The 26,858-nt window shown below is 49.9% G+C and overlaps 1 protein-coding gene and 1 non-coding gene across 2 annotated transcripts in view; both read left to right on the top strand.

The window, feature by feature from the left end:
• The window catches only part of ZFAT (zinc finger and AT-hook domain containing), a 274,158-nt gene that overhangs the window by 58,327 nt on the left and 188,973 nt on the right, over positions 1-26,858 (top strand). The gene's annotated exons all lie outside the window — the stretch shown is intronic.
• On the top strand, positions 7,145-7,278 carry LOC121499206. The gene has a single exon (XR_005990050.1). It is a non-coding gene; the product is annotated as a small nucleolar RNA SNORA48 (small nucleolar RNA).

Genomic DNA, 26,858 nt, shown 5'->3' on the forward strand with positions numbered 1-26,858 from the left:
ACTTAGGTTCCAATTGCTCCATATTTGGTTGCAGAAACATTGGAAGGGCCAAAGATACAGATCTGATCGAGCTTCGGGGGATGATAACCAAAGCCACAACTGCTGCCCTGAACTGCGGGGGGTTGCTGCTGGCTCCAGAACCTCAGGACTGCTGTCCTAGTCAAGAGGGAAACTGGCAAAATCAAGAAGCAGCCACTGCGGCTCTGGGATCATGGCATATCTGAGACCACCCCCGCACCCCCAGAACAGAAGCCCTGCTCCTATTTCATCCCAAGCCCGTTGTCTCTGTACCTCAGACCAGTGGAGTTCTGCAGCGGCCACCAATCCCGCTGTCTTTCCAATTCCCATTCTCCTCCTGCTTCTCTAGTGCCAGAAGTGTCCCACCAAGAGCAAGGCCCCCGTCGCTGGGATCCCATCCCAGTTCATCACCAGTGGCAGTTTGCACAGTCGCACCACCACAACATGCCAGGAGCTGTCAGGACTCCCCCCACCGCCCAGGGAGGAGTCCACATCACCAGCCAGCCAGCTGAGTGCTCCAACTCTAACATCCTGTTTTAGAGTCCACTTCCTAGGACCACCTCCAGTACCACCCGCCTTAATGCAGATGGAGATCCTGCACACAGACTCTGAGATGGGGAGTTGCATGTCCAAAGTTTGTTGGGGAGCACAGTCAGGAGACTCCTTCCCATAAGGAAGTAGGGATGGCAGGAGTGGTGGAGGGAGGAACTGCCCTGGGATGTGGCTGTAACTGAAACCTCAGCCAACCCAAGGGCTCTATCCATGTTGCGTCCCTACCTGCCATGGAAGCTTTAAAGCACCTTCAGATCAACTGGCTTATGTGGCCCACATTGAAGGGCCACTTGCATCGCAACTGAACTCTTACTATGGCCCTCTCAAACCTGGCAGATTTCAGGATGCTGTGGGGAACTTTGGAGCTGCAGTGGCCTTTCACTTGTTCCGAATGGAAGCAAGGAGGCCAGTCAGTGGCCATGGGCTGGCTGTGAGAATGGAATGTAACCTTGGGTGGGGCAGTCCCTGCTCCTGATGGCAATTCCCAGCGAGGGACATGGCTGTCAAAGTGCGCACCAGTGTGTCCAGCATCTGGTGTGCAGGCTTTGAGGAGGGGCTCTGGGTGGAGCACCACAGGATACACACACACACGAACATTTTACTGTAAATAAGGAAATGGCTGGAAAATGGAAGGATGGTGGCTTTCACGCTGGGACCTGTGTTTGTGTCCTGCTTCCTGTACTTACTCTGCTGAACTGATTTCCCCTTTGTGGACTTGTGATTCCTCCTTTGCAGAATGGATACAATCCTAAGACCACCTTGCGCTGCCACAGCACACAGCTAAACTTGAATCAAACGAAAATCTGGATGGGAGAGCCCATGATAAAATTGTACCAACGTGACGGGTCACTGTTCCGTCCTGCTTCAAAGATGCACACAACAGGGATGAGTAGTTCTAGGGCAGAGCTCACTGAGGCTTGTGCCAGAGTTCACAAGGAAGCGGCAAGAATTCCTTGTCCCTGTGCTTCAAGCCAAAGAGGACCCGTGGGGATAGGGCCCTGCAGGAAGGAGGAAACTTGGTGAGGACAGGAAAGAGGGAAGAAGGAAGAGATGGAATGTGTGTGAGGGAGAAAGAGAGGAGAGTGAATCCAACATTTGTTAAACCAGCTACTCAGTGCCACGTGCTGTGCTTGGCCCCATGTCCACATTCTCTCTCCGCAAAAGAGGCTCTATTAGGAGACTCGGGGTGGCAAGTGAAATAAAACCCAAGTCAAACTACCTTAAATGAAACAGAACTCAAACTAACTTAAGCAAAACAAACCAACAGAAACACAAACACAAGGAATGTATTGGCTCAACAACCAAGAGGAAGGGCTGGCCTCAAGAACAACTTGATTTGGGGGCTTCAGTGGTGTCTCCAAGGCCCAGTTTCTCTGGTTGTCATCTCACAGCTGGCCCTCCCATCGTGCTGCGTTGCTGTCGGTGCATATGGGTCCACCAAGATGGCGGCAGCTCCAGCCTTTCCTTCTCAGCTTCACATCCACTGAGGAGAAGGACCTGCTTCACTTTGTCCTCCCTTCCTGCCCAAACCTCACCCCTGAGCACCTCTCCTGGGGCACCCTACCTCCCTGACCCAGAACCCACCCCAGGAGAACCTGGTGTGCTCGAGGACCCGGGGCCTACGCAGAGCGCATGGACGGATCGCCGGGGACCCTTATGAGGAAGATGAAGTGTGCAGACCCTGAGCAGCAAAACCCACACGTGACACCTCAGAGGCCTTCGCCACATTGTTGAGGTGAGAAGATGGGTGCTGGGCAAGACCGGGTGACTCGCTCAAGGGCACACACCCTCCCTGAATTGTTGTTTGAGGGCATGCATGACTGAGACATGGCGAGGCTAGAAGGTGGTAGTTCTGAGGTGGAGACTCGGGCCACAGGACTCTGAAGCCCGAGTTTCTCCTCAGTGCTGCACACCACCACCACCCGAACACCGGGCCGAATCACCTCACCCCTTGCCCCTTGCACCCTTGTCCCCTCATCTAGCTCTGAGCTTTGACAACTCTACCTTGAGGAAACCTGTTACCAGGTGAACTATAATGACAGAATCCAGTAATGACGTAACTATTGCCAAGTACCTGGTTCTCTTTCTCTCCAGTATTAATTTTAAGTGAGCATAAGCACAGGTCTGCTCAGCCATTATCGTACTGTTCAGGTTCCCTTTGGCTTATTAACATGGGGGCCCCCTTTCTCATCCCACACTGGAGACGATGGATGCTTTGGCCCCAAGCGGATAGTTCACCTGACACACCAAACCCTCTTCCTCCTTCACCCTGCTGCCCCCAGTTACCATTGTCCCATGCTTCCCTGTAAAACAAATACTTCTTTCCACCATATTGACCCCAAATATTTTATCCATTCACTGTCACTGAAAGCCAAGTATTTTTTTCAGGCTGGCTGCAAACAAAAGCTACTTTGTGAGACTGTGAGGGCAGCAAGCCAGATTACCTTTTACTGGTTGTTTTTTGTTTGTAAAATGGCAGTGTCTTTTGTAAACATGATATGTCGGTGGCATATAATTGCACCAACCTAACAAGTGGTCTGTTGTCGTTTTTATCTGTGTTTGCTTCTAGTTTGGTCCGTCTTTTGTCGCTGTATTTTTAGAGTTGCAGTGTTGTGTAGTTATAATTTTATATTTCGTTTCTTTTGCTTACTTCAGTGGTTTCTCCATGCTATTAACCTGGACTTAAATGTTTTAATTGCTGCTTTATATTCAGGAAATATTTGTTAGTTCATTCAACAAGCATTTATTTAATAACTATTTAAGTATTCCTCTGTGGGTTTCTCCCAGGTTTTATTATTGTAAATAATGGAATAAATATCTTTGTGCATCCACCTCTCTCTATCTTTTGGATTATTTTCTTAGGATAGATTCCCCAAATGGGATCATTAGGATGAGCATTTTCATAGCTCTGAAAGCTAGTATCGAGCTGCATGTGAATGTCTCACTGAATCTGTTTTCTCATGATCCCACTCATTCAGAGGATAAAATCCATACAATTTTGTAATACAGGACCCTTCTATGAACTGTCTGTCTCTCCCCATCATATCTCAACACTCCCCAACCGGCCATCTCCCTCACTTCCACCCAAACAAATTGTAGATGTTAGTGTTTTATATGCAGGGTATCTTGATTTGAACATGAAACTCCTGCTATCACAGGTGCTGTATGGCAGCAGAATGCTGGACAAATGGCCAAAGTAGCCATAATAAATCATTACCCTCTTTGCTCAGTGCTGTGGACTGAATTGTGTCCCCCAAAATTCCTATCTGAAACTCTTACCACCAGCGTGATGGAGGTGGGGCCATTAGGATGTGATTATGTTTCGATGAGCTCATGAGAGTGGGGTCCTTATGATGAGATTAGTGTCCTTATAAAAAGAGTGCAGAGAGCTTACTCTCTCCCTTCCTCTGTCTTTTTCTCTCCCTCCCTCCCTCCTCCTCTCTCCCCCCCTCTGTCTTTCCACACCATGTGAGGACATAGCAAGAAGATGCCATTTGCATGAGCCAGGAAGAAAGCCCTCACCAGGAACTGAATTGGCCAATACCATAATCTTAGACTTCTCAGCCTCCAGAACTTTGAGAAAAACAACTCTGTGTTTAAGCCACCCAGGTTGTGGTAATTTGTTGTAACAGTCCAATCCGACTGATACACTAAGTATCCATAAATATTAACATTAATAACATTAATAGATAATAAATAGGTCATCTGGATTTTATTATAGCTCTACATCTTAATTTATTGACTTCTCATGGCAGCCCTATAGATATGCCCATTTTGTAAGGAAATAAGGGTCAATGGGGACATTTGGGGAACTCTGAGTGGTTCAAGGTGACTCAAGGGTGAGGGTGCTGTGTAGGGGAAGTCACTGGTTGGAAGGACCCCAGAGATGGTAGGGACCAGAGCATGAAGGGCCTTCTCAGTCAGATGCAGGAGTTTGACATTTGACCTACATGCTTGGTATTTGGAAGGTTTCTAGAGAGAAGTACCATGATCCGATTACCATGTTAGAGTGTGCTCTCACAGCAGTGTAGGGAGGACCAGCCTGCAAGCAGGGATCCCAGCTGGCCGACCTAGAAGTACAGGCTTTGAATGAGAGCAGCTTACTCTGGAAGGAGTCACAGTAGCCTAACGGAGCTAACCTGCCACATTTGTTGTTTCCAGAGAGGAGCTCCAAACCATGCCAAAGCCTCTTGTAAGGATTTTAGGTTTTCCAGGCTTCATTTTTTAAAAATAAATAAATACATTTATTTGCGCACATCTAAAATATTCCTTTTCTTGCTGTCTATGCACTACGTAGTGAGCATTTGGTTTTCTTCTGGTTTTTGGTAATTATGAAAAATACTCCCCTGCGGGGAGCCTGATGCAAGACTGGATCCCAGGACCCCAGGATCACGACCTGAGCCAAAGGCAGATGCTCAACTGCTGATCCACCTAGGCATCCCTCCAGGCTTCATTTGATAAAATAAATCAACATAAAATCGACGGCAAACCTTATGCTAAATATAAGATATTAAAAGATTTCCCTTTAAGAGAAGGAGCAAATCTGCACTTGTAGGCAACATTGTACAGAAGGTCCTAGACAAGGCAATAAGGAAGAAAAAGACATAAAAGCACATAAATTGGAAGGAGAAAACAATTCTCATTTTTCTCACATGCTATATGTATAAGTAAAAGTCCTAGAGTCTTAAACTATTACTGAAACAGAGTCTCTATTTTAGCATAAAACTGTTAAAAATAGAATCTTAAAAGATATGACTTATAGTCTGATTTTAAAAGCATCAATTACTTAAGCATAAATCTGTGAAAGATGTGCATGGATTCCAAAAGTAAAAATTTAAAGCTTACTGAGAAATACTGAAGAACATTGGAAGAACTGCTAGGCCATGCATGATCTTGGATTTGAAAAATCAGTATTTTCAACATGTCAGTTCCTCCCAAACTGAGCTATAGGCTCAGTGCAATCCCAATCAAAGTCTCAGTATGTTTGTTTTGTAGAATTTGACAAACTGCTTTTTGAAGAAAAAAATGTAAGAGGATTTTTTTTATCAGCTATCAAGACATTACAGTATTTTAGTGAACAAGATGGTATGGCATTTATGGAAAGACGATAAATCAGCCAGTTAAAGAAGACGGAGAACTTAGAAACAGATCTTGTGTGTTTGGATTTGTTCGTGGCAGAGGTAATAGGACGTAAAGGACAGTGTTCTTGGTGGATGGTGTTGGTAAGATCTCCATGTTGAAAAAAACAGATTACACCCCTTTCTCACACTGTATGTAAAAATTATTAAAGAACTAATAAAAAGGTCAAATTCTAAACTTTCAGCAGATACTATAGGAAAAAATTTTTTTTCAAGATTTTATTTTTACATAATCTCTACAGCCAACATGGGGCTTGAACTCATAACCCCTGAGACCAAGAGCCACACACTCCAACTGACTGAGCCAGCCAGGCACCCCTAGGAAGATATCTTAATAACTTTGGAGTAGGTATCTTAAATAGGACAGAGAAAACAGTAAACATAAAGGAAAAATGATAGTTATACCAAAAATTTTAAGTCCCATTCATCAGAAGACAAAAAGAATTAAAATACAAGCCATGGAGTAGGAGAATATATTCATAACATATATGGCATTTTTTAAAAAGAGGGCTAGGATCCAGGATATATAAAGAATCTAAAAAAATAATTGAGAAAAGGCAGACAACCTGATAGGGGAAAAAATGCACAAAGATGTGAACGTGGACCTCAGAGGGAAAGATACCCAAATGGTCAGTAAACATGAAAAGTGCTCAACCTGATTGTTAATCGGGAATACAGAATAAACTCACAGTGAGATGGAACTAATGCCAATGTGATTGGTAAAATTGAAAAGACTAACAATACTAAGTGTTGGCTATGATATGAAGATTTAGAAACTTATACTCCTGGTAACAAGAACGCACATCAGTACACCTGCTTTGGAAAACAACGTTGCATTATCTAGGAAAGTGGAATAGTCCATGTCCCTGGAGATATGCATAATTTTGTGCCCTGAGGTAAGTAGAAAAGAATGTCAGTAGCAGTGTTTTTCATAATTACCAAAAACCAGAAGAAAACTAAATGCTCACTATATAGTACACAGACAGCAAGAAAAGGAATATTTTTTTTTAAAAGGAATATTTTAGATGTGTGCAACAATGTGATGAGTCTTGCAGTGTTGAGCAAAAAAAAAAAAAAGTCACAAAGAATAGTATAATGGACCTCCATTTTCAAACACTTTAGAAACAAGCAAAATTAGGGATGCATCCACAGACAATAAACCTACAAAGACAAGCTATAAAAATAAAGTGGTCACTCTTGGGAGGAGGGAGCAGTTGTTACCCGTAAAGAATATTGAGGGAGCTTCTGGGGGACACTATTTGTAAAGTGTTTCCTTGCCCAGGGCATGATTGCGTGCCTGTTCACTTTACACCCATTTGTTAAACTTGTCTATGTGGTATATTTTAAATTTAAAAATGCTTAATAGGTTTTTTTTAAAAAAAAAAAAAAAAAGCTTTATATTTAAATTTTAAAATGCTTTAGAAAAAACTACCCAAAGTCTCTGACCTGGGTAGAGTGACATCTGTTGGTAGTGCCTGCCTCATATTAGCCAGGGACAAAGCAACACCTTGTTTATCCCAGCTTGGCTTTTGGTCTGTGCCTGTGCCTAGTTCATGCGCTGGACATGTGGATTTAAAAGAAATAGAGAAAGAGAGAGACAGAGAGAAGAAAGAAAAAGAAAGAAAAGAAAAGAAAAAAGAAAAAGAAAAGAAAGAAAGAAAAAGAAAGAAGAAAGAAAGACTACCCTAAACTCCAGCTAATTCTAAGATGCAATGAATATTTGATATTGTAATGAAATGGACAGATCTAACTATCCAAACATGCTGTGCACATTTATTATCAGAAATAAGCTTTGATTCCTGTAATTTACATTTCGTTAATTCTGGACTTCATCAAGAGTAAAGCCCAAATGGCTTTCACCCAGCACCAGAGACCAAAGAGGCTTCAGATTAATTTACATCTCCTTTGGGCTACTCAGATCTTACTATAATGACGATGCATTCATCAGAATAAAAATGGAGGTAGGACCCTGAAATCCCAGGACTTCAAAAAAAAAAAAAAAGTGAGGAGAAGATTGCCTCAAAATAAGAACAAAGAAAAACAAATGGCCTAGTTTCCATCACTGCTGACCCAAAGGTCATGATTTACCTGCCTTTGTTCTTCACAGTTTCAAGTTCCAGAGTGCGCATTTCACAAGCTTGGTATATTTAGCTGTCTTCTGGAGGCATGTGAGTTATAAATAATAGTGGCTGCGAACATGGTTAGGACCTTGCTGATTTGCCGTTTTGGAAAAGTGTGTCTTTTAGAAAATCTGTTAGGAAGAATATTCATATAAGTCCATTTTTACAGAAGGAAGATTTCAGAAAGGATATTTAAATGTGGTTTCCAAACACTCTAAAGATCTTTAGGAAAGTTAAGAAAGTATATTCCAGGAACAATTCTAATAGCATCAATCCCCCCAAAAAACACTAGGCTGTGAATTTAGCAGCCAGTTTGTGACCCTTAGTTCCTAAGAATCAGCATGGTTTTTCTAAGGAAAGATTATTTCTCCTTAATCTCATTTCCATTTTTAAGAGAACGACTAGGTTCCAGATAAAGACGATGTCACAGACATCCCATATCTCAATTTGCACAAGGCATGGGTGCTAGTTCAATTAAGTGAATATGTTTTTAGAAATTGTCAGATTACTGAAACAGTCATGCCAACCTCAGAGACCTCAGTGTTTCAGCCTGTCCCTTAAACACTTGATTAATATCTGGGTGAAGAGGAAGAAAATGTGCTTATCAACGATACAGATGACCCAGAACTGGAAAAGGCCTTACACATTATGCATTGCAGACCCACACGTAAAAGGATTTAAACGTGTTCTACAACAAGACTGAAACACCATGAAAATCGGTAGATTAAAATAAGTTCGGGATGCCTGGGTGGCTCAGTGGTTGAGCAAATGCCTTAGGCTCCGGTCGTGGTCTCAGGGTCCTGGGATCCCTGCGAGGAGCCTGCTTCTCCCTCTGCCTGTGTCTCTGCCTCTCTCTCTGTGTCTCTCATGAATAAATAAATAAAATCTTAAAAAAAAAAAAAAAAGTTCAGCATCACAAGTTCAGGATTGAGAGGATCTTGACATCAGTATAGTTGAAAAAGACTCTAAATCCCCAGCTCACAAGGAAGTGAATTGTGCCAAGGACCAGAATCACCTGGAGCTTTGGGTGGGAGCCCCACCTGCCTGGAACCTTGATTTCAAGCCTACAAAACCCTGAGAGAGGACCTGGTGAACCCATGCCCAGACTTCAGATCTGCAGAAAGTGAGACATAACAAATCCGTGTTAGCCAAAGTCACCAGCTTGTGGTCATGTGTTGTGTGGCCACAGAAGACTAACACAGGAGCAAGAAACCCTTTTGGCCCATCCCTGTCAACGTCTCTTGATAACATGCATTTTCCATCATGTTGCAGTGGAAATCTGAGGTGGGTAGATTCCACCTCGGGACGAGAAGGTTGTTGGAGACATTGGTCAGAGCAGCTTCAGAGGCGATCGGGACGGGAGCCAGAGCGGGCGATTTCAGGGGTAAATGTAATACCAAATAAGAATAGTGGGTCATTCTTTCAAGAAATTTTTTTTTAAGATTTTATTTATTTGCGAGAGAGAAAGAGAGAGAGACAGAGAACAAGCAGAGGGAGTGGCAGAGGGAGAAGGAGAAGCAGGCTCCCCACTGAGCGGGGAGCCTGATGCAGGACTCGATCCCAGGACCTCAGGATCACAACCTGAGCCAAAGGCAGACTGTCAACCCACTGAGCCTCCCAGGCACCTCCAAGAACTTCGTGTATGGGGTGCAGGAGGGAGATGGGGAGAGGAGGAAGGCAGGGAGGGCGTTATGATGTTTAGGGGGTGAGAACGGGTTTGAACTCTGATGGGAAGGAGTCAATATAGGTGGAGAGGCTCTGGGTTCAAAACATAAATCATAATATATTCTTCAGTTACGCATTTCAAATCTTGAGCACCTACTGTGTGTCCGGCCCTAGACTATGTTGGCTGTCGTAGAGTGGGCAGGGGAGCGGCGGTGAGGACAGAAGTAGTAGTACAACCAGTCGAGTTCCAGCCTATTCCTAGAAATATGCTCAGAATTTCGCGGACAGTCGGCTCCGGTTGATCAAATAAATACCACAGCCCCTCTCATCTGGTGTTATCTGGTGCCCAGTCTTCTAGATGCCAGTCTACCGATTGGCTTCCTAGAGCCTGTTGGTTGGCTGTGTGCGGGGGACGAGTAGGTTGTGCAGAGGTGGCTCCCCGGTCCCCCTGAGGGGTAGCGCATGGGTCCTGGCAAAGCTGGGGCCCCCGGCACCCCACGGCCCTGGAGGCCTGAGGCTCAGGCCATGCGAGGGGCCCTTGCACTCTGTTTCTTCTCTAGGTTGACTTGCCCTGGAAAGAACTGGGAACACAACAAACAGGAAAGGTGTGGGTGAGAAGGGAGCTGGGTGTTCTGAACGCCTACTTCAGACGGTCTGAAGTGAAGGTTTGCTTGTTTTGTTTGGTTTCTAACCTGCTGTACACTAACACTTACCGTCATTTCTGTCTTAGGATCGGTGACAGATTGTTCCTGGACCGGCTCTGGTGTAAGGGCCATGCTGTGGTCCACGTCCCCTTACAATGATGCCACTAATCCTAAATCCTCCTGCGCGCCCGGCTCGTAGGGTTGGCCAGGCGTGTTTGCCCTCAGGGGCTCGGAGCTCAGTTCAGCATCACTTCTCCCCAGGGGCTCTGTCTCTCGGCTCTGCCTTGGGGGGATTGGGTGCCCACCGTTGAAGCAGGTGCCCAGACCAGGATTTGAGCACTGGGAGCTTACTGGGAAATAATCCCAGGAAGTGTTGGTAAGGGAGCGGGGAAGAGAAATAAGGAAGAGAAGGAGGCATTGGGGGAGAAGCCTCTACAAGTCACCATGGGGGCCACTGGCCTTGTGTTAACACACCCCACCATCACTCGTAGGTTGAGAGACATCCATGCTTCTCCTTCCTCCTGCAGGGCAGAGTGGGCTCCGGTGGGCAGAGGAAGCCCCCAGGCCGGGGAGTGCAGTGGCTCTGTAGGAACAGCTGCACAAGGCCAGGGACAAGCCGGTGCGAGGCTACTGCCTGGACAGAGACACTTTCCAACTGAGAAAGAGGGAGCACAGGCAGCTGCTTAGTCTGAGGGCTTGGGGGGGGTGGGGGGAGGGAAACGGGAGTCTGCGGCCTCTGCTCTGCCTGCCTCATGTACAGCCCCGCTCGGCCACGTCTGCCTGCGCTCGCTGCCCATCACGGGGCTCTGTCACTGCTCACTTCCTAGACTGTGAGCCCCCCTGAGGGCAGAGGCTCTACCCTCCATACCGCATCGTGGGGTGAAGTCTGGGTACCCAGGAGTGAAGGATGCACGGCTCTGACCCTCACGACCCCCCTGGGTGGGATTGCTCTTACCCTTATTTCACGGATCTAGAAACCAAGGCTAACGAGGGGGGCAGACTGAGACCTCCCAATTCCAAATCCTGTTTCTTCCCGTCTGATGACACCTGCCTCGCATGTTCTTTACCGTTCCTCCCGGGCCTGCTACCTGGACTCCAGGGCGTGCACAAGCACACGGATCCTCACGCCTTGACTCCCAGTCTGCAGAGGCTTGATATTTTGTCTTTTGACCGATACAAGGTGAGGTGATGAAAAGGTGAGAGGGAATCTTCTAGTAGATACGTACAGGTTGCGGACCCGCTGGGTCTGTTGGAGGTGGTTCTCCAGTAGCTTTTGGTATCTTTCTACCTTTGCTTCTCCCCAGTGACTAAGCACAGAGCCCTGGCTTAAGGCTGCAGAGTGGCCCCCTTTGGCTTAAGAAGCCGCTGCTCTGACCTGTTCATTATTAGTGCCAATGCTTTCATTGACCTACTCCGCTCATTTTCATGACACAATAATCATGGAAAGTACCATGGAACTATGTCTTTAAATTAAATTAAAATTTAATTTAAATTAAATTTAAATTAAATTAAAATTTAAATTAAATTAAAAAATAAAAAGTTCCAACAGCAAAACCTTTTCTTCAAACGAAATCTTACAGGAAACCTCAGGATCGAAACCCCAGGGAAGGGCTTCAGGGGAAACGACCACTCTCAGATAATCACTGAATCCCACACGCAGCAAGGGTGGACTCTGCTGAAAGTGAGTTGTCAGAGAAACAGAGCACCAGGGCCACCTGGGCCACCACCTGAAATGTGGGCTCGTGGTCCCCCAAGCTTCTGGTGTGTGAAGGTGTCTACTCCTGCACACGGACAGTGGTCACAGGGGTCGGTTTGTAGCTCACGAGGGAAGGACCCGTCGTCAGTGCGAAGGATTTGCCAGCAAGGCCACCTGTGGTAGGTTGCTGGAACGTGGTCAGTTTAGATTCTTCTCACCCTGCATCCCTTCCCCCTCTGTCCTACAACATTCCCACTTTAATAACTGAGGTCCCCTGGCCATGCCCTTCGCTGTCACCCCCACATCCTAATGAACTTCCGTTCTGAGGTCTGAGGTCAGCAGAGCTGTGATCCCTGCTCGCCTGCTTTCAGGGCTTCCTGAGACCTCAGTTTCCTTCTAGAACGTGTGGCTGGGCCCTAACCTAACCTGCTCTGATGAAAGCTTGGGAGCCTTTCCCTAGGAGAGATGCCCAGCCTCACAAAATGCTGTATATAAATTTGCAATGTTCCTCTATCCACCCCCAAGCCTTGGATCTGGGGGAAAAAAACTCCTGCCCGAAAGTCTTCCCAGCCCTGTCCCTGGAAGGTGATGCTGAGGTGGATGTGTGAAGAGCACAGGTCGGACAGCCTACCCTAATAAATCATGGAGTAGGGACAGGTGACAAGCAGACATTGTACCCACGTGACTTCACTTCCACCAGCCCACCCCAGCGGGGAGCAAGTGGCAGGTGTGGCTCACACGCTGCTGACAAACAGGACAGAGCAGAAGGCAGCGGAGGCAGGACGGGCTATGCTGATCTGATAAGAGGGTTACGTTTCCCTCCCCCACCCCCATCCCCCCCAAGCCCTCAGACTAAGCAGCTGCCTGTGCTCCCTCTTTCTCAGTTGGAAAGTGCCTCTGTCCAGGCAGTAGCCTCGCACCAGCGCTCCAGAGCCAGTGGCCTCTCTCGAACATGCTGTGTCTTTCCCACCTGGGCCCACCCATGCCCTCTGCCCGGACGTCCCGCCTCGCCGCTGACGTGCCCACTTGGCCTCAAGAATCAGCGCAGTGTCCAGCCCGAGCTGTCGCCCTCGTTCTGGGTGAGCCGCCCCCCTCCTGTGCCCTTCTGGCCCCGCGCCCACCCCTCTCGCCGTGCTCGCCACGCTGTCCCACAGCTATTTGTCACACGATCATCTTCTCCACCACGAGGACGAGCTTCCTGAGGACAACGACCAGCTTCCTGCACAGCATCTGGCACGTACCGATCGCTTATGAGCGTTGATGGGAGGCTACCAGGGGATGACATGTGGCCAACCTACCGAAAGAAAGTGGCCTGTGTAGGACACACATAGGGGACAGACACTCTGGAGAGGCACCAGTTTCATGCAGGCTTCTTTCCTGAGAATGAAGACAAGTCCCAGGGCTCGAAGAGGGGCTGGAAGTGGCGGGCGCTGTGTGACGTGGAAGCAGCCCGAGGCAGGGCACAGATGGTGCACCTGCCGGCCAGAGTGTGCGGGGCTTGGGGCCTGGGGCCTGGCAGCAGCTTCGTGGCAGGGCCCCGGACTGGCATCCTGGAGCAGCAAGGTGCCCACGGGGCTCCATCTGCCTTCCCACACTCTTTAGCAGGAGTGAGCCGCTCGAAACTTTAAGGTTTGGTCTCGTTTTCCAAATGCATCTTACAGACCCGCTGTCTGTGAGGCTTTTATTCTCTTTTAAGTTCAGCTTTACTCGAGTCCAGTGGGTCCAGCGGATAAGGGGAAGGTACAGTCAGGGGCCCCGGGCTCCTCCCCGGCCTCAAGACCCCGGGGAGGAGGGTCCCTGAGGAATCCAACTGGAAAACCATTACACTAAATTGCTCATCTTCCCCCGGGGATCCCAAACTCCAGTGACCCCAATGGGCAACACGACAGGGTGACATGGACTCGTTTTGACTGTGGCAAAACTGAGGTATTCTAATAGAAGCAGCCTCAGGGGAAAAAAAAAAAAAAGGCTGTGCTTCTTCCATGGGAACAAATGTTGCCAGACTCCAGCAGACCCAGGAATGCAGGCTGCATGTTCCCAGATTTTTCCAATGAGGCCAGAAATCCAGATTTTTCCATAAACTTACCTAATTATTTTCTAAATAATAATAATAGTAATATAATAATAATAGACTTTGTTTCTTAGCGCAGTTTCAGGTTCCAGAAAGGTGGAGCAGATAGTCCAGTAGGTTCCCAGAGATTCCCAGGGTCCCCCCCATAACTTCCCCCTTATTAATTAACATCTGTGGCAACTGATGAGCCGATACTGATACATCGTTACTAACCGGAATCCATAGTTTACATTCCCTCTTGGGGTTGCACATTCTGTGGGTTTGGACAAATGTGTCAGGACGTGTGGTCACCCATCCAGCATCCTCCCCGAGTCCCGTCGTGGTCCTAGACCTCCTCTGTGCCCTGCCTGGCCAGCCCTCTTCACGACCCTCCAGCCCCCCCACCCCCCTCCCCCGGCCAGGTCCCCCGCAGGTCTTTCGCCGTCTGTCTCTCTTCTCCAGAGTAGCCTATCTCAGCCTGGCTTCTTTCACTTAGCAATAAGCATTTAAGCTTCCTCCCTCTAACTCCCAATTTTCAACCCTTGCGAATGAATTGAAATTGTCAGAAAATTCTGAAAGGCCAACCTTCGCCCAGCCTCGTTCTCTTGGTTGGATCGGGAAATACCTGCCTCCCTGCCTTTCACCAGTGGTGTTGGAGGCAGGGGGCGGAGGCCAGGGAGAGAAGCGAGAACTGAGAGAGGCAAGTGGCTCCTGCCGAGGACGTGGGGCTTGTGACCCCTTCACCTCCTGGGTGCTGGCCTCCCCTAAGCTCTCACCTTCCTCTCACTCTGTCCTCTCCACCTCCACACCTCCTCCTGCCTGCTTCAGAGAAAAAGCCCTTGGAGGCCAGGTGTGTGTCCCCCTGGCTGGGCCCATGCCCAGAAGCAGCCAGCATGGCCATCCCCTAATAAGATTTAGCAGCCTTGGCTGCCGGCAGCTGAAGCCAGTGATAACTGGATAATATTTCTTAACGTGGGGCTTATAGTTTATTTTTACACTCACGCGATGCTCGTATAAGAAGAACCGTGTTTGCATTTAAAGCCTGTGGAGCAGCTTAAGAACATGGGGTCAGAATCAGACAGGCCTGGGTCCAGATAACACTTCTGTTACCACCAACGGGCTGTATGATCCCAGTTAAATTCATTCCCTCTGTGGGGCCCTATTTTCTCAGCTGCAGAAGTGAACGCAGTAATTCCTTCCCTGAGAGTTATTCTGAGGATTGGATGTTGTATGTGCCTTGCACACAGAAAATGTTCACTAAGTGTCGGTTCCTTTTCCTTACTCGGAGCTGGGGACCCGGGTTTCAACCCCAGATCTGTTATCTAACTTTGTAGCCGGGGGCTAGCTGTAAATCAGAGGCTCACAAGCCAACAGCTGCCTTGCTCCTGTTTATTTGTAGACTTTTTATTGCAAACCTTTTTTTAAGACTGTGACTACCCTTTTTATATACATTCAGAAAGCACACGTAGCACAGCCTGATGAATTATTAAAAACTGAACATGCAATGCCCTCAGGACCCAGGGAAGAAATAGGATCCCAGAAGCCTCCTCACCGCACCTTCCAGCAACTCCCCCTGCGAGGGTGCAGCCAGCACCCCGCCTCCCAGCACGCTCTCCCTGTGTTTGTACCTTACACGAATGGAATCACGCAGTAGGTGTTCGTGGGTCCGGCTCCTTTTTGCCCAACGTGATACTTGTGAGACTCTTCACATTGTCGGCTGTAGCTGGGGACCGTCCATTCTCGTTACCAGACAGCAGAGTTGGTGTGCAAGGGCCGGCAAGCCAAATGCAACCTTCTCTCTGTGTCTGTAAATAAAGTTTTGGTTTCAAACCCAGCCATGCCCATCCATTCCTGTACAAGTCCACGGCCGCACGCCGCCACTGTGACAACACTGGAGATGGAGACCGTGGGCTAGCTGAATACCCTCTCCGGGCCTTGAGAGAAGAATTCTTCTGACCCCTTCTGTATGGAATCCCACAGTGTGGATATGGTCCAATGCACTCATTCATTCTACTGTCAAGGAGCGGTTGCATGGTTTCCAATCTGGGCTTATTATGAATACTCTGCTGTGACCATCTCACGCACGTCTTCACGCATGAAGCGTGTGCCTTTCTGTGGAGTCGATTTCTAGGACTGAATTTGTTAGATCACAGGCCAGGTGTAAGTTGAGCCGTATTGGAAACTGCCAACTGGTTTTCCAAAGCGGTGGTACCCTTACCTCACCCACAGGCAGCGTCTGCGGGTTCCAGTTCCTCCCTGTCTTCTCCACACTGTTGTTTTTTTTTTTTCTGCCTTTATCATTTTAGCCATTCTCCCTGTTTCTGTGTTGATGCCTCTCTCCTCTCTGTAAGTGATTTCTCAGTTTGTGCTTGGACGCCTCCATAAGCGACACAGCCGTCCCTGCGTCTAGGGGCACCCGATTCATCTTTGGACACTTGCCTTCTCTCAAGAAGCTCTTCTTCGTATAGTCACCCTTCGGATGTTCAAAAAGCGACATTCGTGTCCCCCACTTAATGCTGTCTTCTTCAGAAAAAAAAAAATCAGGGGCACCTGGGTGGCTCAGTGGTTGAGCGTCTGCCTTCGGCTCAGGGTGTGATCCTGGGGTCCTAGAATCCAATCCCGCATCAGGCTTACCGCAGGGAGCCTGCTTCTCCCTCTGCCTATGTATTTGCTTCTCTCACTCTGTGTCTCTCATGAATAAATAAATAAAAATCTTTTTTAAAAAAGAGAGAAAATGACTACCAGCTTCTTTAAAGTTGCTAGGAAATATGCATCTACATGTCCTCATTATCCTGCTTGCTGATGGACATGCTTAGCTTCACCAGGCTTCAGTTTCCCCATCTGTAAAATGATGGAGGCCAAATAAAAGATCTTTCAAGTCATTTTAACTCCAATATTCTGGGTTAAATACTATCTTGGGAACTCTGGTGGAGAGGCCCAATTTCTCTCAGATCAGGGCTCTGGCCCCCCAAATGTTCCTGTAACCATCCATCTGCTCACAGTAGAGAATGGAGACATTTACTTAATTACTGCTTTTTCCAACAAATAGTTAAACTGAGTGCCAAGGATGCTGCAGGTGCTGCGGAAGGAGTTCAGGTCGGCTAAGCTGATCTGGGTCTGTCCTGCTACCAACGGCCCTGGCAGGATGCAGGCGGGGGATGTGGATTTTGTGCCGGGGGGACCCCGTAGCATCCACGGGAGGTTGTAACTGTGCCAAATGCATTTTAAAAAGACAAGAGTCATGGGAAATGTTGATGCTGATGAGCGTCACCCGAGGCTGGAAGGTGTCTGGGGGGAAGGGAGGAGTTGATGCTGTGTGTGCCCAGTCACTGAGGGAGGGCAGTGGCCAGGGCATCGCTCCGGCCGGGGCTGCAGGGTGCAGGTGTGCCTCCTGACATTCTCAGAATCCACTTGGTTTGCAGCAAATAACTCTGGGGCCACCCTTCTCATCCTACTTTCTCTCTGACATAAGTGTCAGTAGAGTCTAAGGACCAAAGGACAGGTCAGGGGATCTGGATGGCAGGCCCCTCTAAAATTTCCATGCACAGAAGCCAGCCTGATTTAACTGATGGGAAGGCAGGGTGGAGGACGTACCGATCCTAATTAGTTGGTGAGAAGTCAAGTCTCCCCGAGCCCAATAGGAGCACTGCTTTGAGTATTTTAGAAGAATACCTAGTATCGCGTGTTCATTTATTTAAGCCTCACTAGAAGCCTGTGCAGCAGAGAACGCCACCCTTGCTTGACAAATGGGGAAACTGAGACACAGAGGGTCTCAGGACTTGCCCCGGGGCACCCACTTGTGGGCGCGGGGCCAGGATTACAGACTCAGGCCGTCCAGCCCTAGAGGCCTGTTCTTCATCACGATGCCACCATCAGCCCAATAAAAGGGCTTCGCATTTGCAAGGAAGCCTTCACCTGCAGGTCGGAATTAGAGACGCGGCAGGCGCTGGGACGGTGAGCGCTCTGCTCTTTTTTTTTTTTATTTTTAATAAATTAATTTTTTATTGGTGTTCAATTTACCAACATACAGAATAACACCCAGTGCTCATCCGTCAAGTGTCCCCCTCAGTTCCCGTCACCCATTCACCCCCACCCCCCGCCATCCTCCCCCTCCACCACCCCTGCTCTAACTCACCTGCGGCTCTACCGCTGCGCCCAGAAACCAGTGCCTCAGGGGCACAGAGCTCGCTGATGCCCATTGTAATGTCGATACTAGTGATATTAAAAAATCACCCCAGGGCACCTGAGTGGCTCAGTCAGTTGAGCGTCTGCCTTTGGCTCGGGTCATGATCCTGGGGTCCAGGGATCGAGTCCCGCATCGGGCTCCCTGCTCAGCGGGGTGCCTGCTTCTCCCTCTCCTTCTCCCCGGGCCTCCCTGCTCATGATCTCTCTTTCCCTCTCTCTCAAATAAATAAATAAGTAAATTCTTTTTTTTAAAAAAATCACTCCAGAGGGCAAGGAAGTTCCTGAGAAGAAGCAGGATGCTGTTGCCAGGAGAGGGGACACACCCAGGGAGTCACACAGCCAACGAATGGCGAAATCAAACCCCAACTCAGATCCATCTTACACTGCAGCTCGAGGTAGAAAGGATATTACCTTTTTTTTTTTTTGTAAAAGATTTATTTATTTATTTATGATAGACATAGAGAGAGAGAGAGAGGCAGAGACACAGGAGGAGGGAGAAGCAGGCTCCATGCCAGGAGCCCGATGCGGGACTCGATCCCGGGACTCCAGGATTGCGCCCTGGGCCAAAGGCAGGCACTAAACTGCTGAGCCACCCAGGGATCCCCGGATATTACCTTTTTTAATGTATATATTTTGTTTATTTATTCATGAGAGACACAGAGGCAGAGACACAGGCAGAGGGAGAAGCAGGCTCCCTGCAGGGAGCCCGACGTGAGACTCGATCCCGGGACCCTGGGATCATGCCCTGGACTGAAGGAAGATGCTCAACCACTGAGCCACCCAGATGTCCCAGATATCACCTTTTTATAGCAAACCTTGAGTGGGAGATCTTCTCTGTTTTCCACTCAGCCAAGCACGTAATTGGTCGGTGACTTAGAAGCAAATTCTTGGGGCCTGCTTAGTGCTTCACTCTGGGTTCCTGACGGTGTGGGCGGTCGATCGCCTCCCGGGGCCCACTTCTTCACCCCACAGGTGCAGCCCTTGTCCTGCGATGTTATCCTCTCGCCCCAGGAAGCAGAGTATGTTTCCACACCTGTAGACTCTGCATTTGGCCTTGTGACTTGCCCTCAAAGCCCTTGTGTTTCTGCTTGGCCCTTTTTTGGCTTCTGCGCCCTGCGTGAGAGGGACGGACCCAGGCTAACTCAGGGTTCCTGGAGGCAGATGAAAGCCCCACGAAGCAGAGCTGCCCCGCCAGGCTGGACCCAGGGTGCAGTCCCCACCCAGCCTGCACTTGCACAAGCACAGTGCCCCCTCCACACACACACCCCCAGCCCCCACCGCCGCCCCGGGCCTGGGGCTGTCACAGCACATGGCTGCCACTCGACGTCACAGAGTGTTGGGCTGTTTGTGTGCAGAGAGACTAACTGGGTCAGTTGTTCCCTGCCATCTCTTCAGAGCGCCACACACACACATCCAGCTCAATAAATCAGTGTTATCGCCTTGACCATTCCATTTGGTAAAAATAAGTCCATCTGCTCACCAGTCTGGGACCCGATCCACACGCAGCGTACATTGCATTTCTGTGCAAACAAGCTTTGAAACACGACAAACTTTGTCTTTTCTGTTTCTCATTTGTCACATGCCCTACATTCTGGTTAAGCCCATGTCCTGATTTCGCTCTGGTAGAAAGACTGCTTGAGGTCAGTTCCTCTCTTGCATTTGTGTTTGTCACTGTCTGTAAATTATAGGTCATCATGCCTTACAAAGGTATTAGCTGAAACAGAGCTATTAAATGGAATGGATGTGTTTTCTTTTCTTGTAATACAGTTCTCCCACGGAGAACGTTTAAGGACTGTCAGGCTTTTAAATATGACTACTGGCGTATACAAAATCGTGGATTCCACAGGTTCGAAACTGAAAATAAAAGTTATATATTTTATTTTACCTCCCACTTAATAAGATCCAAAACAAGTTACCGGAAAGATGGAATTAGTTTTTAAGAATCACGAATTCAATACAAGGGAAGTATGTGATATGTATAATTTACTTAAAACTATTTCAGTATAAGCACCGTAATATGTGTGTGTGTGTGTGTGCGTGTGTGTGTGTGCTTGGAGATCTTAATATAGACTAAAAATTTAACATTTGACACACTTGCTCAGGACTGCAGATGTCAGGAGTGCTGCTATAAGCGACGGAAGCTTCTATTAGATCGCCGGCTCCTGCTTCCCTGGGAAGAGTGGTTCTGGGTCTCGGTCTGGGCAGGTGTCCCGTGCAGGCATATCTGCTGGGCCTGGATGGGCAGTAGAAGCCCAGCACCCAGCACCCACACCTTCTCCCCAGCGCTGCCCTGGACGAGAATCTGTTCTGCCCGAGGGCAGGGGGCTTCGCCTCCAGTCCATGGAGAATGTCAGCTAAACCCCGCTGCTCCATTAGCGGTGTCTGCTTCGCGTGGCCCTTGCAGAGGGTCTGAGGGACACGGAGAGGGACTTCCCAGACTTTCAGGAGGAGTCTGCATGCCTGCTGCTTCTGTGTCTGCCCCCCTAGAAAGGTTTGCACCGTGCCTGTAAATGCCTGGCACGATTACAGGAGACTTGCTCTCACCGTTCAAGCCACCTGGCAGCGACGGCCAGGGAAGCCGCACATACCTTGGCCTTCCTACCTGCAGTTAGGGAGGGCTGCCCAGATCCATGGAGAGAACCAGGAAGTTGTGAAAGGCCAAACTGGCTTAGGCTAGGCCTTAGGAAAACTATTTTATAATTTAGCATTTCGATAGTGGAACATTAGATTTAATAGAATTTCACAACTAATAATAACACAGACGGGGCACATATCATTGCCGTACCTGGTACAGCACATCTGCTTAGTACCGGGAGACAGGGGCACCCGAAAAGTATCCTGACTGCCTGGCCCCGAGCTGGAGCTAAAATAACAATGTGTTTTGATTAATGATATTTATCATGCAGTAGATCAGGGGTCAGGGGCCAAATCCCCCTGCTGCCTGTTTTTATCAATAGAATTTTATTGGAATGTGGCCCTGCTCGTTCCCTCACATCACGGCCTGTGGCTGCTGTCTTGAGCTGCAGAGTGCAGTGGCTGTGGCACAAGCCCCATGGCCTGCAAAGCCAAAAATAGTAACTATCTGGCCCTTTACAGAAAGATCGCTGATCCCTGACATAGCTTCAGTTCCTGGTCATGCTACTTCTCAAAAAATCCCATTCATTTTGAAGTCATGGGACTGGCTTGGCTTGTGTTTTTATAGATCTAAAATGAGCGGCACCCTTAAAAGCACTTTTGTTGGCAGTGTGTTTCGATTTGGTTTTAAATCTCAGCTTCTGTAGAAAACCCAGAGGAAGACATTACTGAAAAGAGGGGAGGAAGGACCTTGTGATGAGCGGAGGAAGAGGAAGCCAGTGGGAGGAGACAGGGAACGGAGGAACAACGGGGCCCTTTCCTCTGCCTCAGCAAAAACCTGCCCCGTCCATTGTCTTTCCTTCCTTCTGCTGCTTAAACACACCAGCTTTCTTCCGACCTCAGGACCTTTGCACTGGCTATTCCCTCTGCTTGGATCTCTTTTTCCTCAGGTATCCACTGGACTGGTTCCTTCTCATCATTCAGGTTTCTGTCACCATCTTGGGGAGATCTTTCACCCCAAACATTCACCTCAAACAGACCAGTCATCCCCTCTCCCCAAAGAGACACACACACACACACACACACACACACACACACACACACGCGTATTTTTGAAACATTATCCCTTCCTTCCTTTTCTAAGATTTTATTTATTTATTCATGAGAGGGAGTGAGAGAGGCGGAGGGAGAAGCAGCCTCCCTGCTCCGATGCAGGACTCGATCCCAGGACCCCGAGATCACGGCCGGAGCCAAAGGTAGACACTCAGCCACCGAGCCACCCAGGCACCCTGTTTTCCTTATGTCACCCCCTAATTGAAATGATCTCCTGCTTATTTAGTGGGAGCCCGGCCCCAAACACCAGCAGAGGAGGACTCTCACCGTCTCACCCATCACTGTGTCCGTGGTGCCTCGGCAGTGCCCTGGTGCACCCCCGGTCCCAGAGGCAGAGAGTGTGGAGTGAGTTCATGGACAACTAGCAGCCAGATGGTAATTACGGGTCCTCAGTCTCTGCCCCTTTCCCCACCTGCCTAGGCTCACGGTGGGGAGCTGAAGGCCGAGCTTGCATGCTTACTCCGAGACCCGACGCAAAGGCCAAGGTGCCAGCCAGCCGCGGCCTCATCGTATCAGAAAGGGTTCCCTCCTGCTAACACTGTGCTCTTTATCTCCTGTCTGGTCTTGTCCTCCTTTCAGCATTTGTAGAATGTCCGCTCTTTGCCAGGTGCTCGAGCCTGTGCCCTCGGGGATCTTTCGGTTCTGGGGGGAAAGAGAGTCATGAATCACGCAGTGACAGTGTGTGGGACCCAGTGAGCGTGCCCAGGGACACTTGGGACGGACACCCCGCCTCACCTCCCTGGCTGGGACTTCCAACCAGGGGGCCTGAAGGGTGAGCAGCGAGGGTTCAGGTGGGTTTTCCCAAGCAGGGGAGCATGGTGGTACCTGGAGGAACTTTGGGAATGCCTTTGGAATTTTTTTTTTAAAGATTTTATTTATTTATTCATGAGAGACACAGAGAGAGAGGCAGAAGCAGAGGCAGAGGGAGAAGCAGGCTCCCCACAGGGAGCCTGATGTGGGACTCGATCCCAGGACCTCGGGGATCATGACCTGAGCCAAAGGCAGATGCTCAACCTCTGAGCCACCCAAGTGCCCCTGGGAATACCTCTGGAACAGCATTTGAAGACAGGGCTAGGAGAGGGGAGCAAGTCATGTTCCCCAGGATCTCCAAACCCTGCAGACTTTCAGCCAGCTGGTGGGGGGGAGGAGGGTGTCACTGGAGGGGGCGTGGGGTGAACCCTCAGAGCCACTGCTGACCCCACTCTGCGGCGGCCCCTCCACCCGGGGCGCTCTCAGCAGGGGAAGGAAGGCGGCGCCCAGCACTTGGCAGAGGCACGCTCTCCTTCGCGGTTTCCAGGGAAGTCACAGTGGCACACAGGTGGGGACTGAGCAGGTTCCCGGGACACAGGATGTGCCGTGTGAGAACCAGGAAGGTCCCAGACCAACTGGGACCAGGTGCTCAACCTACCAGCAGGGCTGCCCTTCCACCCCCTGCACGCTGGTGGCCACAGTGGTTCTTGAAACACGATATATTTCCTTTATTTATTATTTATTATTTTTTTTTGTCTTTTTGCGTTTAAAACGATATATTTCCATACTTTTTTTAAATTCTTTTTTTTTCTAAAGATTTTATTTCTTTATTCATGAGAGACACAGAGAGAGAAGCAGAGACACAGGCAGAGGGAGAAGCAGGTTCCCTGCGGGGAGCCCGATGCGGAACTCGATCTCAGGACCCTGGGATCATGACCTGAGCCAAAGGCAGATGCTCAAACACTGAGCCACCCGGGCTTCCCATATATTTCCATGCTTAGTGGTTTAGGACATAGTGGTCCCCCGAGCCCCTGGGCTGTGTCCCCACATCCCTGTCAGCCCCGCCCGCTGGCCGGAGATCCCCCAGGACCTCATTCCTTGAATCCTGGACCTAAAGGGGTAACCCTGGCCCAGCAGGGACATTCTCTCCGACAGGCCGGTGCCCACGCTGCACCTCTTGACAAATGTCACCTTGCGTACCCCTTGTTGTCCTGCGTTCTGCTGCACCTTGACCGGGCTTGGCGCTCTCTGCATCTCCCCTGCCTGTCAAGACGCGTGCCCCCGAATCTGCAGAGCAGCTGCCGTGGCTCCTAGTGTGGGCAGGGGGGCTGCTAGTCAAAGATGGTGAACAGGAGCACAGCCCAGAGGTTTCTTCCCTCCTCCTCCCTCTGGGGCACCTACGAAGACTCAGCCTGAGCCTATTTCCAGCAACTGGCATAGGATTCGACACCAGGTGATGCCCGGCGGATGTGACCCCCTGACTCCTAAGGATGGACGGTGACCACAGTCAGGTTATAAGTGAGTTTGTGAGCAGCCCTGTGGTGCATCGTCTTGGACGGCTTGAGAGGCACCTCCTCCAGGTCAGACTTTGTTTTGTAGCAATTGGCAACATTTGAGATTCTCGGCCACTTTTTTTTTTAAGATTTTATTTATTTATTCACGAGAGACTCAGAGAGAGAGGCAGAGACAGAGGCAGAGGGAGAAGCAGGCTCCCTGCGGGGAGCCCGATGCGGGACTCGATCCCAGGACCCCATGGTCACGCCCTGAGCCAAAGGCAGATGCTCAACCACTGAGCCCCCAGCACCCCCCAGGTGCCGTCTCCACCACTTTTCTTTCAAGGTAACTGGTTTTCCGTCTGCATCTCTCTCCAAGCCAGTTACCGCAGGAGCTCCATAAATATGCTCCAACGAGAAGTTTCCGTGGTCCATCCTCTATGACAGGTGGAAACAGGCATTTGTAGAGCTGTTCCTTGTGCAGAGGTTAGGGAGGTGACCATCCCAAGTCTCCTGTGACCCACGCCCTCCCCTCAGTACAATGAAGGGGCAGTCAAGGGGAGACCTCACATTGGGGTCAGCCACGGGGACACCCCAGCAGGCAATCAGGAAGGCGGGAGGAGAGGTAGGTCTGGGCATTTATTCTGATCTCCACCTCTGCTAAGGAGGGTTGGTGATGGTCCCTGCCTGAGGCCCCAGCTGTCGGAGGACTTCCCCTAGGTGCACTCCCCTGGCTCTGGGTTCCCGGCTACTCCCTCCCCTGTGCCCGCAGGCTTGCGGGGCTGCAGGCCTGAAGACTTTCCCTGTTTTTCTTGAACTACCTTCAGCCCTGCCCCCATCCTTGTAAAGAGTCCCTTTAGTAGACTCTCTCCTTAAACCGCCCAGTTTGCGGGGCTCTCTGGTTCCTGCGGGGGGCCTGAGTGCTGGGGGCCCGCAGAGCAGCACTTAGCTCCTGCTGAATCCCTGTTACTCTAGGAGCTGAGGGCAGGTTCATGCCTGGCCTCCAGGGTCCGAGCCTCCTGGGGGGCGGTGGGGCAGGCTGCAACAGCAGGGGTTCATTCCTTCTCTGTTCTGGCGGTGGAAGTCCCAGGATCAGGGTGTAGGAGGTGGAGGTGCGGTTGGGTTGGTTTCCTTCTGGGGCTGCTCTCCCTGGCTTGTAGATGGCATCGTCTCCTCCCGGTAGCTTCTCCTGGTCCCCCTCCATGGGTGTCTGTGTCTTAGTCTCCTTTCAAAGACACCAGTCCTATGGGACTGGGCCCGCCCTTGCCCCTGCCAAGATGACATCATGTCACCCTGATTTCCTCCAAAAAGACCTGTCTCCAAATACAGTCCCATTCTGAGGTCCTTGGGGGTTAGGGCTTCAACATATGAATTTTGGGGAGGACACAATTCAGCCCATGAAAAGCTGTAAGGGGTCAGGGAGGGTGTCCGTGCAGCTCCGTGTCTCCAGGCGCGCAATCTGGCTGTGCTGTCTTAAACCAGCCCCTTCCCGAAGCTTCCTCGAAGCTTCCTCATCCGTAAGGTGAGAGGGGGCTCTCAGCTTGTCAGTCACCCAGAGGGGACAGGGGGACATCATGCTCTCCTCCTGTTTGCCTTTTGGGCCCAGTTGGGCTACATCTCGGGATCCCAGCACCTGTCTCAACAGTCTCAGCCGCTGGTCACAAGGGAGATGGCCAGGGGAGAGCTTGTGCCTGTGTCATCTTTCGCCTTTGCCTGGGGCTATGGAGGGACGACCCCCAACAGCCACCTGAATGTTAGTGGCCAAGGAGAGTTACCTCTGAGTGTAATGGGGTGGCCTCTGCTCCTTCCGTTCTTGCCTCCTGTCACCACCAGGTATCCTGGGTCCGGTTTGCTGTTTCTTCCCTCCTGCGCCTTGGCCTCAGGCTGTTCCTTCTGCTTGGAGCAATGTCCTTTCTGAACACTTCTGGCACCTGGTGGGCACCCCATCAATGTGTTAGCAGTGAATAAATGACCTGACCTTTTTTTTCTTTTTTTTTCCATAATGAATTCCTCCCAAGTGTTTCTCAGCATCCTGACAGTTCTTTTGTTTCCTTACGTCACATTGTCAGTTGCTATCAAGCGAGTTAGCCATGTGGGCTCAGATCATCCTGGGTTTGGGGGGGCAGGTGTACAGAGGTGAGTCAGGTATAGCACAACAGGTAAGAGCCCTGGAAAAGGACTGTGAGAGTCCCTAAGCCTGCCTGGGGAATAAGGGAAGGCTTCCCAGAGCAGGGACATTTGGTCAGGGTTTTGAAGGATGTACAGGAGTCCAACAGGCAGAGAAACGTGGGGAAAATATTCTTGACATGTACAAAGGCTGAGAGTTGGAAAAAGGCCTGGCATCTTTTGGTGCTGGATGAGGTGAAAGTGTGTCCGGTTCGACATGAAGCCGACTTGTGCTGCATGCACGCAGGGAGTGGACCAGAACTTCCGTCCCTCCCCTCCGGGGCCTCCTCTTCCCCCAGCCCTGTGAGCTTTTGGTTTGGGCTGAGAAGGCACAGAGGAGAATTTTAGAGAATGTTCTTAAAACGGGAGTCTCCTGCCTCCTGTCTCGCCAGCATCAGTGACTGAGGCGAGGCCGAAGGCTGGCAGGGCCCGTGTGGGCACTTGACCTTGAGGTCACCATCAGCAGGAAGGCAGCCCAGGGGCTGTGCAGCGAAACCGTGGGGACGCGTGCTACGCCCTGCGGCCCATCAAAGGCCAGCAGAGTGGAATGTGGCCTCTCACAGCAAAGATCTGGGCCAGGCTGCTCGGGGCATGACCGCTTACTCATCAGGCTTCAGCCCCACTGCTGCTCACGCCACGCTTCTGGCTAAACACACGACGCAGGGCCGCTCGCCCGCCCTGCCTGCCTCTCCTT

Source organism: Vulpes lagopus, chromosome 9 (genome assembly GCF_018345385.1).
Source record: "Vulpes lagopus strain Blue_001 chromosome 9, ASM1834538v1, whole genome shotgun sequence".
Lineage (NCBI taxonomy): Eukaryota > Metazoa > Chordata > Mammalia > Carnivora > Canidae > Vulpes > Vulpes lagopus.